Raw genomic sequence first — 19,614 nt, 5'->3', positions numbered from 1 at the left:
ATCTTCAGTTTTAGTTTCTTTAATAGGTTTCTTGGGAATTTGTTTGTCCATGAGCTTCTCTTCATTATTGGAAGACTGAGTTAATTTTTCAGTTTTCTTCTCTTTATCCTCATCAACAATTTCTTGCTTGATAATCAATTCTTCTTCACTGAAGTTGACTTCACATACTTTGAATATATGTGCATTAACCTCTTTCAAGAAGGTTGCAGCATTTTCAGTTTTCTTTGCTTTCCCTTTGTCACCTATAGTCTTCTTTTTGTCATTCATAGCATCATAGTCAAGACCAATAGCAATGTTTGCATATGGCTTGTTTTTCTCATGGTACTGTCCAACCAGTTCAAATGTATTTCTGAAAGATTTCAGCTTCACTTCATTCTTTTATAGCTTCTCCCTTAGCACTGCTTCAACTTCATTTGCACACTCGAGCTTGTTTTGTAGATATGCATTTTCTTGTTTTAAAGCTTCAAGCTCCACCAACAACAATTCAGTTTTTTGCTTCTCACTTTCAAGCTTCTCATGTATCTTTGTTAATCTGCTAACTTCTTCGTTAGCAGCAACCATGCTTGTGTGGATGTGAAACATTTCTGTGCTCATCTTCTCTACAGTTTCCTTATATTGATTCACATTTAAATCAATTATGGTAAGAGTTGGTACCTGTGATTTAGATGAGGATGATTCTCCTTGCTCCAAGGCCATGAGTGCATAGTTTCCAAATTCTTCATCTTCATCATTTTCAGAGTCATCCCAACTTTTACCTTCTGCAATGTAAGCTTTGCTTTGCTGTTTCTTCATAAGAGCTTCATACTTGCTTCAAGTTCAAGATAATCTTCATCCTTATTTGCTTTCTTGGGTTTCTTGCATTATGTAGCAAAATGACCCAACTCATCACAGCTGAAGCACCTTATCTTAGATCTGCCAACAGATCCAGTTTTGTAGCCATTCTTGCTATCAGAATTATACTTCCCTTTTGTTTTCCAGCTGTTATCTTTGTTGAAAGACTGTCCTTTGCCTTTGAACGATCTTGGCTTCTTTACTCTAATGTTGGAGAATTTTCTAGCCAAATAAGCCATAGACTGATCTAGCTCATCCATTTCATCAAGAGTGTAGAATTCATCTTCTTCCAATTCCAGAATGACTTGTTCCTGTGAATCATTTGTTCTTTGCTCATTTTTTGAGGCAACTGGAGTTTGAGATCTTGGCTCATCAGTAGATGTTTGACTTTCATTGACAATTAAAGCACTTGAGCCATCTACAACATGTCCTTGGCCAGATCTCAATGATTTTCTCTGAATCATTTTAAGTTCATATGTTTTAAGAATTTCATACAAAACTTCCAGTGTTATCCTACTCGAGACTCGCCCGTCCCAGATTGCTAAGATTTTTTATTCTAAATGATCAGGGAGAGTAAGCAGGAACTTCGGGTTCACTTCCAGCTTTATAGTATTTGTCATGGAGCTGCAAATTATTTATCAGCTTGTTAAACCTTTCAAACACATCCATTATACTTTCCTTTGGCTTGGCCATGAAACCCTCATACTATGAAATCAGTATCCTTCTTTGATTAAATCTAACTTCCTCAGTTCCCTCACAGAGTATCTCAATCTTTTCCCATGTTTGCTTGGCAGTGTCACAGATGACAATGTTATTGCACATCACATTGTCAAGTGACTCAATCAATATCAATTGCAAGCCATTATCCAGGGAAACTTTCTCTTTTTCAGGCTCAGAATACTCAGAAGGATCTTTTGGAGCATAATGAGATGGAATGACCATATCACCATATGTTGATTCTTCAACTCTAACCATGGGAGTGAAAGGCCCATTCTTGAGAATCTGAATGTAGAGTGTATTGGCCATCCTGATAAAAAACATCATTTTCTTTTTCAAAGAGTGTAGTTAGCTTTGTCAAAGGTAGAAATTTTGATGCTACTAATTTTCTGTGTATTCATTCTTCCAAGATCTTGAATCTGTTTACTTTCAGATTTTGCTCTGATACCACTTGTTAGGAAATAAATAATACACATGAGGGTTGAATGTGTTTTACTATTTTTGAGCTTTTCTTGAATGTTTATGGTTGAACAAAGTAAATTAAATCTTGTAGGGAAGTTGTGTTAATGCAGTAAACAAGCATGATGTAAACAATAACAAAATCTTTTCAAAACTCACTTAATTTTATATTAAAAGTAAGAATATTTTTGCTACAAAATTTCTAGGCTCTTTGTTGATAAAGAGCTTAGCATCTGCTTGAGAGAGTTACAAGATTTTCTATCTAGATTGTTACAACTAACAAAAGATTATTGTTAACTTTATAAGTCGGTTAACTGCTGGTTTACACAGTGTACAATAAGACATGCTATTCACTTTTATAAACTGTCACTTGTCATTTCTATTTATAGAAAAGTAACTCTTCCATTTCTGGCTTAGCATATCTTTAGCATCCTGTGATTATCTTGATCTTCCTTTGTCAGTTAATCTTCACCATTGATCTTACACATCCTTCAAGATACTTTTTGTAGACTTGTCAATCCAGCTGGTTGGATTGTTTGTTGATTGTTTATCTTGAATATTGAATTGGTTTGTGATTTTGTACTTTGAGAATTTCACTCGAGATCTCCAATTAGGCATATAGAGATCTTGACATCTCGATAAGTATAATGACCTATCGAGATCTCTAATGCTCTAGTGAATTTGACTTATAGAGGTCTCTGAGTTCTCGAATGAATCTTTGGCTTGTCGAGATCTCTCAGCATCATGTCTTCACTTTGACTTGTCGACAACTTAGAGTTCTCTAGTGAATTTTGACTTATCGATATCTCTGAGTTCTCTAGTGAACTTTGACTTATCGATAACTCAGAGTTCTCTAATGAATGTAGACTTGTCGATAACTCTGAGTTCTCTAGTGAAAAAATGACTTGTCGATATCTCCAACCTTTATGTCTTCTTGACTTGTCGATATCTCTCTGAGTTCTCTAGTAGCTTTACTAACTTCTCGATAAGTCATTTGGAGTTTTCGACTGACTTCCATATAACACTAAATCTATGACTTGTAGAGATCTTGACTTAGAATATTTTTCCTAAAACAGATTTATTCAACTACAAGCTTCTTCATAATTCTTCTAAGGCATGATCTTCTTGATCTTCTTCCAGACAGAATTCTTAGGCTTGACACTGTTTATAGAAAAAGACTTCAGTCTGCTCCTTTGACATTTTTACAGACTATAGGTGTTACAAGTACAAAATATAAATTAAGATAACAATACAACTTACTTAGGGTTGAAAAATTATCTTAGTCTTGTTAAAGTACAGGCATGTCTTGTACAACAATAATGATCCTTGTAATTTAACTGAGTATAAATGTCAAGGCTTAGTTTCATCTATCTTTAATCCTTCAGGAATTTTCATATAAATATCACTATCAAGTGATCCATAAAGGTAGGATATAACAATGTCCATACAACGTGTTTCCAATCTTTCCATACACGCCATACATATTAAAAAATGAAAAATGACTCCATATATCACAAGAGAGTAAGAATCCTGTTAATCTAATCCAGGTCTTTGAGAGAATCCCCGGCTTCCAGTTGGGCTTTATATCTCACAATTTCATTTCTCTCATTTTGTTTTTGATCAAACACCCATCTATTCCCGATGGGGATCACACCAGCCGGTATTTGGACTGCAGGTCCAAATACATTTCTCTTGCGCAAGGATTGTAATTCTTCCTGTATTGCAATTTTCCATTTTGGCCAATCATCTCTTTAACAACATTCTTTCACACTTTGTGGTTCAGGATCAGAGTTCATAATAATATCAGATGCCACGAAAAAAGCATATACATCATCAACCTCAATACTCCCACAATCCAATAATTTCCTGTTATATACATAACTCAACGAGATCTCATAATTTTCAGGTACCTTTGCTTTTATTAAAGCATGTGCCACTTCTGGGGCAATATCCTCTTCTGGAGGCAATACCACTTTTGGTGGTTTTTTCACAGCCACTTCAGAGGATTTAACCTCTTCGGGAGGTGATACCACTTATGGGGTATTTTCTGGAACATTTGCCACTTCAGGGGCATGTCCAATCAATTTCTGTTTTCGTGGTGCAACATCTTTTGTACCAACAGGTCTACCACGCTTCTGGCGTAGTTTGGAATTACCAACCAATTCTTCAGGAATTTCTTTATGAATAGGGATTTTAACCCTTTCCAGCGCATTACCAGTAGGTATATGTGATTTTATGACATGTCTAGAATCATTAAAAGCATATGGCATTTGATTAGAAATATTTTGCATGTAAATAATTCTTATAACCTCAGATTCACATTGTTTAGTACGTGAATCCATAGCAATTAATTCTGATGCATTCCATGACAGTTCAGAATTTAACTTATGTAAAATATTATCTCCCCTTAATTGAGGGAATACAGACTCATTAAAATAACAATTAACATATCGAGCAGTAAAGACATCACCGGTTGATGGTTCAAGATATCTTATAATAAATGGTGAATCAAAACCAACATACATACCTACTCTTCTTTGTGGTCCCAATTCAGATCGTTGTGGAGGTGCAATTTGAACATATACAGCACTACCAAAAATCTTAAAATGTGAAATATTAGGGGTTTGACCAAGAACTAATTCATGAGAAGATTGTTTGTGATAAGAAGATGCTCTTATCATAATTATATTTGTGGCATATGAAGTATTGTGTGACCTCAAATAGAAGTGGGTAATTTTGCTCTTATAAGTAAGGGTCGTTCAATAAGCTGAAGTCTTTTAATTAATGATTTCGTTAAACCATTTTGTGTATGCACGTGAGCTACAGGGTGTTCAATAGAGATTTCTACTGACATACAATAATCATTAAAAGTAGCAGATATAAATTTAGCGACATTATCTAGTCGAATTGATTTGATAGGATTATCAGGAAATTGGGCTCGTAATTTGATTACTCTTATTTGAGTAAGAAGCTTGACAAAGGCTGTATTTCTGTTCGAGAGTAGACAGACATGAGACCATTTAGTTGAAGCATCGATTAGGACCATGAAATATCTAAATGGTCCGGATGATGGATGAATAGGACCATATATATCACCTTGAATTCTTTCTAAGAAATCTGGAGACTCATTTTGAAGTTTAACTCTTCGGGAGGTGATACCGCTTATGGGGTATTTGATAAAGCCACTTCAAGGGCTCGAACCTCTTTAGTAGGTAATACCGCTTGGGGGTATTTTATGGAACACTTGCCACTTATGGGGCATGTCCAATCAATTTCCGTTTTTGTGGTACAACATCTTTTGTACCAGCAGGTCTACCACGCTTCTGGCGTGGTTTTGAATTACCAACCAATTCTTCAGGAATTGCTTTATGAATAAGGATTTTAACCCTTTCCAGCGCATTAACAGTAGGTATATGTGATTTTATGACATGTATAGAATCATTAAAAGCATATGGCATTTGATTAAAAATATTTTGCACGTGAATAATTCTTATAACCTCAGATTCACATTGTTTAGTACGTGAATCCATAGCAATTAATTCTGATGCATTCCATGACAGTTCAGAATTTAACTTATGTAAAATATTATCTCCCCTTAATTGAGGGAATACAGACTCATTAAAATAACAATTAACATATCGAGCAGTAAAGACATCACCGGTTGATGGTTCAAGATATCTTATAATAAATGGTGAATCAAAACCAACATACATACCTACTCTTCTTTGTGGTCCCAATTCAGATCTTTGTGGAGGTGCAATTGGAACATATACAGCACTACCAAAAATCTTAAAATGTGAAATATTAGGGGTTTGACCAAGAACTAATTCATGAGAAGATTGTTTGTGGTAAGAAGATGCTCTTATCATAATTATATTTGTGACATATGAAGTATTGTGTGACCTCAAATAGAAGTGGGTAATTTAGCTCTTATAAGTAAGGGTCGTGCAATAAGCTGAAGTCTTTTAATTAATGATTCTGTTAAACCATTTTGTGTATGCACTTGAGCTACAGGGTGTTCGATAGAGATTTCTAGTGACATACAATAATCATTAAAAGTAGCAGATATAAATTTAGCGGCATTATCTAGTCGAATTGATTTGATAAGATTATCAGGAAAATGGGCTCGTAATTTGATTACTCTTATTTGAGTAAGAAGCTTGACAAAGGCTGTATTTCTGTTCAAGAGTAGACAGACATGAGACCATTTAGTTGAAGCATCGATTAGGACCATGAAATATCTAAATGGTCCAGATGATGGATGAATAGGACCACATATATCACCTTGAATTCTTTCTAATAAATCTGGAGACTCATTTTGAAGTTTAACTGGAGATGGTCGAACAACTAATTTTTCCAAAGAACAGCTGAATAAGGAAGTTCATCACGTGGTGTGACCTTTTAATTTTAAAGGGGATGTCATGTACAATTTTCTATAATTCGACGCATCATGGATACTCTTGGATGACCAAGTCTTTCATGCCAAAGGGTGAGTGATTTTGGATCTATAATTTTGGGAGTAATGATATTATGAGACTCGATTACTCTAATTTCGGTAACATATAATCCAGATGAGATTGATTGCAATTTTTCTAAGATCTTCTTATGTCCTGAGGTGATTGAGGTGATAACGAGTTATTCTTTTTCATTTTCTCTAGTGATTTCTACATGTAAACCATTAAGACGGATATCTTTAAAACTCAGAAGATTCCTAGTGGATTTGCTAGAATATAGAGCATCATGTATGTGAATTTGTGTCTCATTTGGTAGTATAATACTGGATTTCCCAAAACCCTCAATAATATTTGATGTTCCTGAAATCGTCCAAACCTGTGAGTTGGTTTTGGTCAACTTGGAGAAATATTTCTGATTTTCTAAAATTGTGTGAGCGGTTGCGCAGTCAGCAATGCATATATTTCCCATATTTATGTTGTGTATATATAAGTGAACAAAAATTTTATTATGCGAACAACGTACATAATACAAGAACATAAAATAAGTACATGAAAGCAAAATATTAAAACAAGCACGTCTAAAACATAACATCAAAGTAATACAAATGAAATCTATTTATCTAAATCATAATAAAGGTTAGCACCAGTGTCTAGTTCATTTGAGGTCTTGTTGTTTGGTTCTTCACTTAGATTATGACTAGCGAAGTTCGTTTCTACCTTTTTCCGTTATTCTTTTTATTTACCTCGTAGAGGTCAACTAGATGTTTCGGTGTGTGACAAGTACATCGCCAGTGTCCATGTGCCCCACATCTGAGACACATATCCCTAGTATCTTCTTCTTGTGGTGCCTTTCTTTTATTTGGCAATCCATGTTGCCACTTCTGGTGGTCATAGTTGGTGTACCCATCACGCTGCCACTTCAGGTGGCTAGAGTTATAATAATTTCGAAACCTGCCTCGAAAGTTTCCATGTCCACGGTTTCGTTCGTAACCTCGTCTTCCTCTATGCCCTTTCCCACACTCATTTTCTGGAATGACTTGTTATGTACTTCAGGTAGTTGGGTAGAGCCTGTGGGACGTATCCGATGATTTTTCAGTGACAACTCATTATTCATTTCAGTGACATGAAGAAGAGACATCAGCTCGCTATACTTCCGAAAATTGTGCTCCCTATATTATTGTGCCGGAATTATAGTGTTGGGGTAAAATGTTGAAAGGGTATTTTCTATCATGTCAGCATCAGTAATATTTTCACCATACAAAATTAGTTTTGAGCTTATTTTGAACAAGGCATAATTATATTCAACGACAGATTTAAAATCTTAGAACCTTATATTTATCCAGTTATAACGGGCATGTGGCAAATGGACAAGTTTTTGGTGATCAAACCTATCTTTGAGATTGGTCCAAAGGGTGAGTGGATTTTTCACAGTTAGATATTCAGATTTCAAATTTTCATGGATGTGGTGTCTAGGAAAAATGATAATTTTGGCATTTTGTTCTACAGTTGGGGTCTTTCCTGATTCTATGGTGTCTTTTAGCCCGTTAGCACTAAGATGTAATTCCGCATCGAGCAATCAAGATAAATAATTATCCTCAGACACATCCAACGCAACAAACTCTAATTTTGCAAGATTTGTCATTCTGAATGTGAAATAAATATTAAAATATGATATAATGCTTCATAAATATATTTAAACAATTATTTTCAAATAATAACTCATATGATACGATTAATACAAAAGTTACGACGGCATAACCAGCCAGAAAACTTTTGGGTAATACCTGACGGCATAACCATCTTTATATCATTTAAACAGTAATATAAATAAATAACGATAATAGTTAAAATCAAATGATTAAATTTAAAACGTACCTCTTTCGTTAAATAAAACTTATTCAGATAATACCTCATTCGTGAATAGAGCTTAATTGGACAATACCTCATTCGTAAATAAAGTTTGCTCGGGCAGAGACTCGTGCTGATAACGTGTTGTAAATAAGGTGTTGTAGATCTTGAATTACTTGATTATGAATAATTTAATAATTGCACGTATAGAGAGAATAAAAGTTGAAGAGAGAATTGGATTTCAATATATTTCAGTGTATATAATTTCAATAACTGAAGGTCCGATTTATAGAGGTTGGTTGACAAGTTTTACTAAGGAAACTATTTAAGTTTTCTTTGATAAGTATCGTAAGTCTTCCTTAATAAACTTTACAGTTTTTCCTTACTAAGTTTCTTCTCTAAAAAGCTGCGCAAGTCTTCCTCGACAAGTTTTGAGAGACTTTCTCGATAAGTTTTGCGAGTCTGCTTGATTAAATTTTGACAATCATTATTATATCATATTATAACAGTTTATTGTTTTTAATATCTAATATGTAATATTTTGTACATTGAATAATATATGTAATTGAAAGTACCGAGATAGCTTACGAAATCTAGTTGAAAGTGATTATATTCCTAAATTATATTTTATTTAATCTATGATACATTTGTAAATTACGAATTTACAAAATGCCCAAGAGTGTAATATAGTTAAATCTCAATTAAGTAATAATTGTTAAAGAAATAACCTCGTTAAAATAAAAAAAAATTATGGTTCCAATATAATGGACTCAGTGTATTTTTATTACTGATAAAGTAATAAATCCGCTAAGGTAATATTTTTTCTCAGTTTCGACCCTATTACTTTAAAAGGTTTAACTGTACTTAAATTTGCTTGGCATAACTTTTATCAAATCTAATCCCGTCTATTATGAAGTCGAGCATCTTACATTAAATTTTGAATCAATTATGAATGGTCGTTTTTCATCACTCCTGCCTCTGATTATATATTCCTTGCAACTAGGGCCTTAATTCAAGTCAGGTGGCCCGTGACTTGACTCGTTATATTAAACGAGTCGAATTCAGTTAGATGTTTATAACGAGTCGAATTCAGTTAGATGTTTAAACTCGATTAAGTGTAAATTAAACGAGTCGGACAAGCCGACTCGTTAAAACTGATTCATTTAATTAAAGAAGCCGGTTCACGAGTCGAGTTCAGGCAGAAATTTAGACTCGATTGATTAAACGAGCCGACTTGACTCAATTAATTTCGGCTCAAATTACGCCCGACTCGAAACTGGACTTACTCGACCTGAATTACTATCTTGCTTGCAACTTTTAACATTAATGCTCCGATAAATCTTCAGAAAATAAATGTAATACATAATGCTTCACATTACACTCAAACTGTGGCTCACTTTAAAATTTTCGGGGTGTATAAAATTCTAACTATGGTTTGATAAGAAATCCAACTGTGATAAGTGGTAACTGTAGTTAATCAATAGAAGCAAATTTCATGAATTAACTGTATAATCGGGAAATAATCATAATTAAAATTAATTCAATAAATATTTGTATATGTAGATGTTTTACTACTTTTAATATACATAAATAATTGTGATATATATACTTTTTATAAATAGTATGTAATCGAAAATGATTGAACATATCTAATTTTTAAACTGAGGTCAATTTTAGAAAAAATTAATGATACTATATTATCCAATTATCTAAAATATGAATTAAATATAAAAATAATATTTTTCTTATTTTTTATTAAATCTTTACTTTATAATTTTTAAATTTTATTTTTACATTGTTTTACCAATCACGACCAATTAATCTAATTTTCACCTTATTCCTGACCGAATTTTTGTATACAACTGATTTTAGTCCAATTTTAACATGATTCAGTCGACTTTTAAAACTGAGATAATGATTTAAAAATGATTATTTTGTATTTGCCCCTTTTTGCAAGGTCAAATTACAGAGAGATTAAACACAGAGAGTATTACAGAGAGATTAAAGAGAGAGAGAGCAGAAATAACTTTACTCCCGCTTTATCACTCTCCATTTTGTAATCTATTAAGATTTGTACCTGCATTACATTGTCCAGATGATTTGGCTATATACATTGCAATAATAATTACTCACTCTATTAATATTATGTGTCATGTTTTAACTAGTCTACAGTTAAATTATTTAAATTTTGACCGTAAATTATGTATAATATATAATTAAATAAATTTTAAAACTAGTATCATTAGAAATTATATCTAATTCTCTTTTAAATGTATTTTTTTTTAAAATAATACATAAAATTGTCATAATTATCGATCAAAATTTGGTCAAATTGATCACAAATTAGTCAAAATAAGACATATAATATAAAATGGAGGCGTTAAACAACAAACAAGATTCCAGTATTTCGTCGTCATCATATTTAGTGTCTTCTCTCTTCGTTATTAGTTTCTTTCTGTTTTCTTATTTTCAGTTACATTTTTTTAGATGGAGATCACACCAATGATACGTGTCTCTGTCTTATCTAATTTTATCGGCTTCTTCTTTTTATAATTATACACACATAATACATACACGGGATGCAAAAATATATAGAGAGAGGTAGAGTGAGAAGTGGCAATTAGTGGGGTGGTAGTTTTGGGTTGAAGAAGAGAAAGAATGTAGTCTTTCAAAATTTTGTTCAAATTGTATTAAAAATTTACATGGTTGGAAATCTTTAAAACAATTCATTCAATTCATGAGATTTGCAACTGAATTTTATGAAAAAAGTATTTATCAATTTCAAATAATGAGTCCAAAATATAAGAACAATAAACCATTAAAGAGGTGATTATATGACATGTCCAAATCATGCAAAAAACGAAAACAAGTCCAAATGTCACTTTCCTGAGTCAAATGGCCGTGAATGTCACTTTTAAATTGTTGGCCATAAATGTCACTTGAAAACGGAAATTCGGGTTATGTTTTCAAAATAAATAAAAAATGCAGTTTTGTGTTGAATTTTTCTATAACAATTTTTTTTTATTTTTTTTAAATATAAGAAAAACGCAGTTTCATTTTGTGTTTTTGTTTAAAAATGTGGTTTCAAACTGTGTCTTGGATGAAAACACAATTTCAGAAATTGTTTTGGTAAAAAATGCAGTCTCATCTTTAGTTTATGGATATAAAAACGGGTTTTCAAACTTAGTTTTTCGTAAAAACGTAGTTTCTAACCGAGTTTTTCTCGGGATGCAAAAAAAAACCAAAACACAAATTCAAAATGAGTTAATATTAAAAATTCATCCTAAGATTACGTTTTGCCCACATAAAACATGAATTGAAGTTAGTGTTTTTTTTAAAAGAAAATATTGAAAACGAAACACGAAATTGCGTTTTTTATTAATAACAAAAACTACAACCGAAACTCCGTTTTGGAATGACATTTAAGGCCAATTAATTAGAAAGTGACATTTAGGGTCATTTAAATAAAAAAAGTGACATTTGGTGCCAACACCCGCAATAAACAAGGACAAGATTGTCTTCGGAAATTAAGATACAAACATGGAATATTTTCTTGGGTTTCAAGAACACAAGATGTGTTAACCGTTTCAAGAACACAAGATGTGTTAACCACTTCAAATCGCCCCTGCAATTAACAAAGTTATTGTGTTCTCTAATTTCGTGTTCAAGAAAAAAGTGCATTTCTCTAATTTCATGTTCAAGAGACAAGTGTTTTTGCATTGAGCAAGTCTCATGTGTATAAAATCATGGATTAAGTTTTCCTATATTTACTTTACGTTAGTCTTTGTGAATGAAGGAAAGACCGCGTATATATTACCCTCGATAAGCGGGATTTACTTCGTGCTTATGTTTGGTTTGGCATCCAGTCTCTGTTTCTCCAATATAATGTGTTCGTAGGGTTGTTTAAAAAAAAACTTGCAATAACGTCATATATACTTGATAATTTTAGAAATTTGTATCGTACATATCCATTGTACATCAACTCCAATGGAGGGACGACTAACAAAGTTGAAGTTCAGGAATATTTGCGTTCCATACAAAAGCATAGTAATTTTGAAACAACAGGTTTAGATCCCCGTCCTCGCACAGCTGCTAAAGGTCTAGCCCTAGTGGTCGGTGGAGGAGCTGCGATTGCAGCCCATGGGTCATCATCATCAGCTGCCACAGTTATTTTTTGCTGTTAAAGGTTTCACGGATTTTGGAGCAGGGGCAGCTATGGAACCCCTTAATTCATCATCCTCGTCTTTGTGAACATTGGTTACAACTTTGGGGTTTAAATTAAGAACTGCAAAATAAAATAGCTCTATAATTAGATAACCATGAACTTCATGTTTAATGGGAAGAGATAATGGTTAGATATTCACTTAAGATATTATAGATTTATAAGATAATTTGCACTTTATATCCTTGCATGGACGGCACAACTCAACACAACTTTACTTTTGCATATACAGCCTAAAATTATACTTATTTATTACTTCAAATCTTAGATATAACATTAGGTCTTCAGGTACAAGGTATTTTTAATCTTACATTAGAAGTGGAAATTCAATGCCTGGCGTCGGATGACATCTAAAATATATATAACATCTGCCTGCCCATGAATTTTTTTTCAAGATAAAGTGCTATAGATTAACACTGAATAATCTTCTTTAGTTCAATGATCCCCAAGCCAAGTCAAATGTAACAAAATTGTGAATGGCACACACACAAAAATGTAATGTGCAATAATAGATATTGATGCAAACTAGTCATTTGGTTCAAGGGTCATCAAATAATACGCAGTTTATGCTGGCTACTTTCAAGTTATTGCCACACTGAAGGCTATGGTCCTTTTTGAGCTGCTTGGATAGTGGCAAGAGCTTGAGAGGATATCGGATCCTCAAGTGGTTCAATATCATCCCAACCTTCTTTCTCACTCCCATTATCATCGTTAATTCCGTTTTCTAGTTCACCCCAGCCATCAGTTGATTCGGGGATAAAGGCGCAGGCTGATCAGCCAAATTGACTCCTGTACTAAAACCAGCTGTTGTTGTGCCGGCGGTATCTATCACTACGGTAATGACAAGAAAATGGTACAGCTTAATATAATAAAAACTTCTCATTCCTCTAAAATATCTATTAAGTAATATTGTTTCAAAACATTATATTACAACATAACTAGACCACTTTAAAAAGATAATAAATGTACAATTTTGATTCCTCCCAAATTAAGATTTGTAGTAGACTAGTTATTCTGAGAACCTAAGAATCACAATAAATAACTGGAAATTAGTTTTGTATTCCCTAAAAATAACTGATTAGAATCATCTTTTAATCATTCAATGATAGCTAGAGTTCTTTTCTTCTCGTGCCAAATTTGGTTCTCCGCTATATCGTACTCTACTTAATAGTCAATTTGAACATAAAAGTCATATTAGAACATTAAGGGATGGGGGGAAGTATTTAGAAGTAGAACCATCCTCCTCCATTCATTTTAATCGTGTGTCCTTTTCCCTCTACTTGTTTTTGCTAACCTAACCAATGATTAATTTCTATTTCTAAGTACACTTGTTTCCCTTTAGGACTTTCATTTGAGAGAGAGAGAGAGAGAGAGAGAGAGAGAGAGAGGATGGTGCAGAGCAAATGAAAGTGCTTGCTAAACAAGAAAAAAAGTATCACTTTCAGCAGGAGGATAAATGAATGAGCAATCTGCTTGCCTGAGATGGCATTGGATGCAGCAGCGGTAACAGGTGCACTAGAATTCGCTGGAGCCAGTGGAGTTTGTTCAGAAGGTTTGCCTTTGAGGGTCAACGAACTCATGGCCCACCTGCATTTTGAACATCAACATTGAACTGTGGATAGTGAGAACTGATATGTCTATGATAATGTACAAGTCCCAAAAAAGAGGGATATATTGAAGCCAGGATTAATCTTTATAAAGCATATCAATTTGACAAAACCATAATGCAATCCGTTTTTGTCCAAGCTCTTCAAAAGATAGTGTAACCTTTTATAATGTAATAAAAATTTAAAATGACATACCCAAGTAAACTTCCATTCCCTGGTATTGACGATACTCCCATGCTCGAGGCCCCACCTGACTCACCACCATCCGTCTGTAGAAGTCAACAAAATGATCACAAATTACAGATATTTTATCTAATACAGGAATTCACTCTGTATTTTTCTTGGCATGAACATATTAGTTAATTTGAATCTACTGATTAAATGTTCAGGAGTTTCATTACCTTTAAACATGCTTATATAATTGTTATAATCCGAAACTTGAGGCAAAATAAATAGGAAATGATAAAGAAAACGTGCAACTCATCCATAAAAATATGCAGGCTGCAGTAATTGTTGATAAAAAATAAATTTTTGATTGTGGAGAATATTATGATGGGGAATACTCACACCAAGGGATATTAACATGCATTCAACCCCACAGATCTATACTAGACCAATAATGTAGCTTAAAACTATTAAAAAAACATTACATAAACCAAATATAAATGAATCCTCTCTAATTTTTCAATGTTTATGGCAAAATAGGACTTGGATAAGTTGAAATTTAATCACATAAGAACCATTCTATCATTGTGACGACCAAGAAGGGTGGAAGTACAAAATTGAAGACAAAAGCTTCTTACTCTGCTTCTCTCTCCCCAAAATATATGTTAGTTAACCGAACTGCTATATATACCTGCTATACATGTATATTATAAAGTATACTAAATTTATAAATGATTACTTTTTAAACTGAGAGATATTTACATTAATCATATTCATAAAAATTATATAAGAAATGGGTTTTTTCATATTATTCTACATAATATAAGATATAGATTGCATTTAACAATCTGCTTGAACATTTAACAGTGTTACTAAGAAAATTAGCGATGTTCACAGCAAGGTACACACAGTTACCAACTCAAAAAAAACTGATGGAGACCTTCTCATGGTAGTGTTTCAGGATTTGCAGAAATTGCTCAACAGCTTGGAAGGCCTTTGATCGAACATCGCTGCCAAGAAACAAAGGAAAAACATTATTTTCCATAACTAGATGATCACTTATCCTGTTAACTTTAATGAAACAGACATCCAGACTTATTAACAATTTCAAAAGCTGCCTATTGATTTAATTTTTTCCAACACTGAGAAGCTTGGAGGTCAACAAGTGCAGCATTTTAGAAAGAAGCGCGGAAATCTAAAACAAAGGTCATGAGATATATAAGCATCATCACCACTAAATACAAGAGTCCAGTGGTTCCACAATATAATGTACAACCTCGAGAACAAATAAAGAATATAGGGGCTTCATATAAACACCAAAGCTGTTGATATAATTCATTTATTTTCCATCTCTATTTACAGATTTACAACTCATGAAAAGTATGACGAAACATAAATGGAGGTATAATCTTTGAATTCTAATTATAAACTAATAATATTTTTTTAATTTTTTTGCTGAGCAACACGCCATTAATACGTGCTTCTGTAGCTCATCTAGTTAATAATTAGACTTCATAAATGACAGCTTCACATTTGACAAGACCATGTAAAATTAACCAGAAACTAACCTATATTACTGTCCATCTGGTATCATCAGGTTCACATTTTCACAAATTATAATTGTTGGTTATACATCTCTACTAGAAGGAATCTACACACTGTGGAGGCGTACAATAAGTCTTTGAAACAACATAAGTAGAGGAAACTCCTAAGTTTTGTACGCTTGAAGTGACTCCTTAGAAAACACCAGATGTTGACCATATAGAGCAAGAAACAAATTTAGTGAACAAAGGAAGTGAAGAGGCAGGTCCAAGTAAACCATTGTGTACATACTACATGCATACAATCATGGTTTTCTTAATCCAACAGGATGATAGAAGGACCAAAAGAATCACTTCATGATGAACTAAAGTGGCCGCTTAAAGAATCTTTTCATGATGCTTAAAGAATCATTTCATGATGTTAAGCACACAGTTGCAATATATTACAATTGAACTAGTAAAAGGGAGAGTGGTACTTGCATTCCAGACATTGCACAACTATATACTAAAAATCACACCTCAAAGCCCTAATTAGTTGTTTCTAACTTTCTAATTTCACACGTAACAATAACTTAAATTGGCTCGAGTAGCAATTGATGCTTACACATAAAATTTACATTATTTTTTATATTGACCATAAATTTGTTTCTGCGAGAGAAATTTCAAATAATTTTATTCCAATGTGTAAAAAGTACCACAAGATTTAACCTAACCTAGGAAAAGATAATACCTATCGACTATTAGAGATGTTTTTAAACTTAAACCTCTTACAACTGTCAGATGAATGAATTCAATTTCCTGTAGAATTGTTATTTAAATACCGGTTCATCATACTTCAGTGAATTAGAGGCCAATCATAGCTACAGACAGCCAACATATCAAGTGAAAGATGTCTATCTTGTTTTAATAAACATCTGATTAAAATTTTATTGATTTTCCTATAAGTACAAAACAAAATCCTTTTTAAGGGAGAGTACGGACAAGGGACAGTCGGCAATATCCAATGATTATACATCAGATCATCAGAAGCAAGATAACCTGTCAGGATCGATAGTAAGTACAACAACATCTGGCAAAATACGAGCTGCAATCTCAGTTGAATCATAATAAGAACTGGTAGCACATAGAGCCATAATTCCTGCAACAATAAGTTAAGCAATTAATGTTAGCAAGGGAAATAAAAGGAAGAATATGTACAAAATCGTGCGAAGATGGACAGGGAAAAAAGCATATGGTTCAACCTGCGCCTCTTGCCGGAGAGAAGTTATCACGCAAAGCACGTACAGTCAACGCATTTATGAGAACTCTTTTCCGTGTCTGCAAATTTCCTTTGAGTTCATTAGTGACCATTTATGCACAGAGGATCTATTACATTGAAACACACCATAGACTACTAAAAAACTTTAATATAGAGGTTGAGCATTTAAACAAGGTTACAATGGACGAAATTGTGTTACCGACAAAAAGTGACATAAAAGTAACTGTTACGAAACCCTTCATTAAGATGACTGGCAATATTTCCAAGTAGTATGGTGGTGTTTGTTCTAATAGCTGGTTCTTCATCAACCTGCATTAATTACAGAAATGAAAAGAAAAAACTGCATATCAACAGGACATCATTAAAAACAAAGTTAAAGATATCCCTGTACTTGCAAACTTAAAAGACTAGTCACGATAATTTAACATTCTACAAATAATAGTTCAAGGGTTTGATACCTGTAGCTTTGAAAGAAACTTCAATAGTGATCCTGATATAGTCCGTTGAGATAGCTGCATTCACAATTTCAAAAATGTCACATTTACATTGAACTCAAACAGCACAACCGTCTAGAAACATCACGTCCAACACTTAACCTACAAGTCTACAACACAGATATTGGGCCTCGTGGATGAGGGGAAAGAAAAGTGAATTTATGCATCTACTATATTGTGGTAAGGATCACTGTGCATCCTTCTTCCTAATATCTGATTATTTGCTATGCAGTTAGTATTGTTTTTAGTAGTTGGGTAGCCGGTTGTTCGTAACTGCTCACACTTATTTTAGTTCAGCTGTTTGGGTTTATTATCTATTCAAATGTTGTTGCTATAGAAGCAGACTGTGATTATGTACATATTATCTTCTCTAAATGATGTATCATATCAATATGACGATGTTCTTTAGGTAGAAATTGGGCTGCAGCTCAATCTCCCAGTCTCTTTAGTTGGGGTAGTGAAAACTTTCTGAATAATGATGTAAAAAAAAAGGTCAAAAAATCATTTATGTGTCCTTATATAGTTAAAACTCAAAATGTCCTAGTCAATAAGTGCCTTTAGGGGTTAAAGGACATATGCAATTAATAAATTGGGACAATATACGGAGTATATGACATACGCATGTAAATGTATTATTATCTAGTCCACATTATGCTCATCAAGACTACTTACAGATAAGGACCATAGACTCTTCAACTCTATTACGACATCAAAATGCAAACAGTAGGTTAAAATATTATGCATGTACCTTAGGGGCAAGAACAAGCATGGATTTGAGTGTTAATTCTCGGAGAAAAGCAGATGTATCGGAAAACCCAGTAGCAACATGAGGATAAATCTATTGAAGAATCATCAGAAATCCATTACTACCACACCAACATGAAAAAGAAGATTTATCTACAGATAATAATAAATTGCCTTCTAGGTTTAGAACCTACTTGCTCATCAACAATTTGTGTTGATAATGAATCTCCAAATTGATCAATATGCTGCAGGAGACTAACTCTGATAGCTCGATCATTGGAAGCAAAAAGTTTGACAAGTGTTCGTAATACCTACAAGTAGATCTGAGTATTTCAGCATAAATTTCTGCATAAATTTTGAACAGAAACATTTTACACAAAAATACACTTCTGACCATCTGTCAGAGAAAAAAGAACAAACAGATACAGCATCTAATTGAATTAATAAAAAATAAAAGAGGATGACCCACAAAAGGTATTAGAAGAACAAAACCTTGGTATTATAGTCTTCAGCAGAAAGCCACGCACCCATCTTCAGTAATGCAGTCAAAGCAGGTGCTGCAGCTGAGCCAAACTCCAAGGCAGAAGCCACTAAAGGGAGTAGCTGATCAAGATACAAAAATTAAGATGCTGTCAAACTATTCAACAACAATAAGTGATTAATTTTCTTACTATGAGAATTCGAACATAACCTTTTTTAGCACAATTTGTCGAGGAAGTCGCTCAGCCAGCGTGGGTAGCTTACGGAAGAAGGTATCTTTCTCAAGTTGAGAATTTCCATAAAATGAATGGTGTCCACCAACTTATTTAGAAAATATTCTGCAGTCATGCACTATCATCAATATAGATGAACTTCACTATAGGAAAAAAATTAATAATGGAACACAACTTGGATGATTGATCCTACAAATTAACAAATGAACAGATAAAATGGTGTGGCAGATGATTGACTGAAGTCACAAGCCTTAAATGAAATTAGAATTGTGTAAAGCGTTTAAAATAGGTAAACAAAAACATCTGATGTCAAAAATATGTTTCAAGGTGATGTGTTATTTTATATATACAGCAAGTGCACGGTTTCTGTTGTTAACAGAAACTAGCACGGGTCGAATCCACAAGGGGACAAGTCTCAAGAATTTTAATCTAATTATTGCAAATTGTTCCTACAGTGACAACGATTGTTGAGAATTTCTATAACAAAATAATACAAATAACTATGTTTTGAGAATCAATTAACTAAAAGTTTAGGGCAATCGGGTTTACCATGCTTACACC

General features: G+C 33.3%; 1 pseudogene; it reads right to left on the bottom strand.

Moving 5' to 3' along the window:
• Nucleotides 1-12,242: 12,242 nt before the first annotated feature.
• The window catches only part of LOC141665608 (uncharacterized), a 149,641-nt pseudogene continuing 142,269 nt past the window's right edge, over nucleotides 12,243-19,614 (bottom strand).

The sequence above is a fragment of the Apium graveolens genome, chromosome 6 (genome assembly GCF_009905375.1).
Source record: "Apium graveolens cultivar Ventura chromosome 6, ASM990537v1, whole genome shotgun sequence".
NCBI classification, from domain to species: domain Eukaryota; kingdom Viridiplantae; phylum Streptophyta; class Magnoliopsida; order Apiales; family Apiaceae; genus Apium; species Apium graveolens.
Note: the sequence above shows the minus strand (reverse complement) of the source record. Positions and strands in the feature narration are given on the sequence as shown.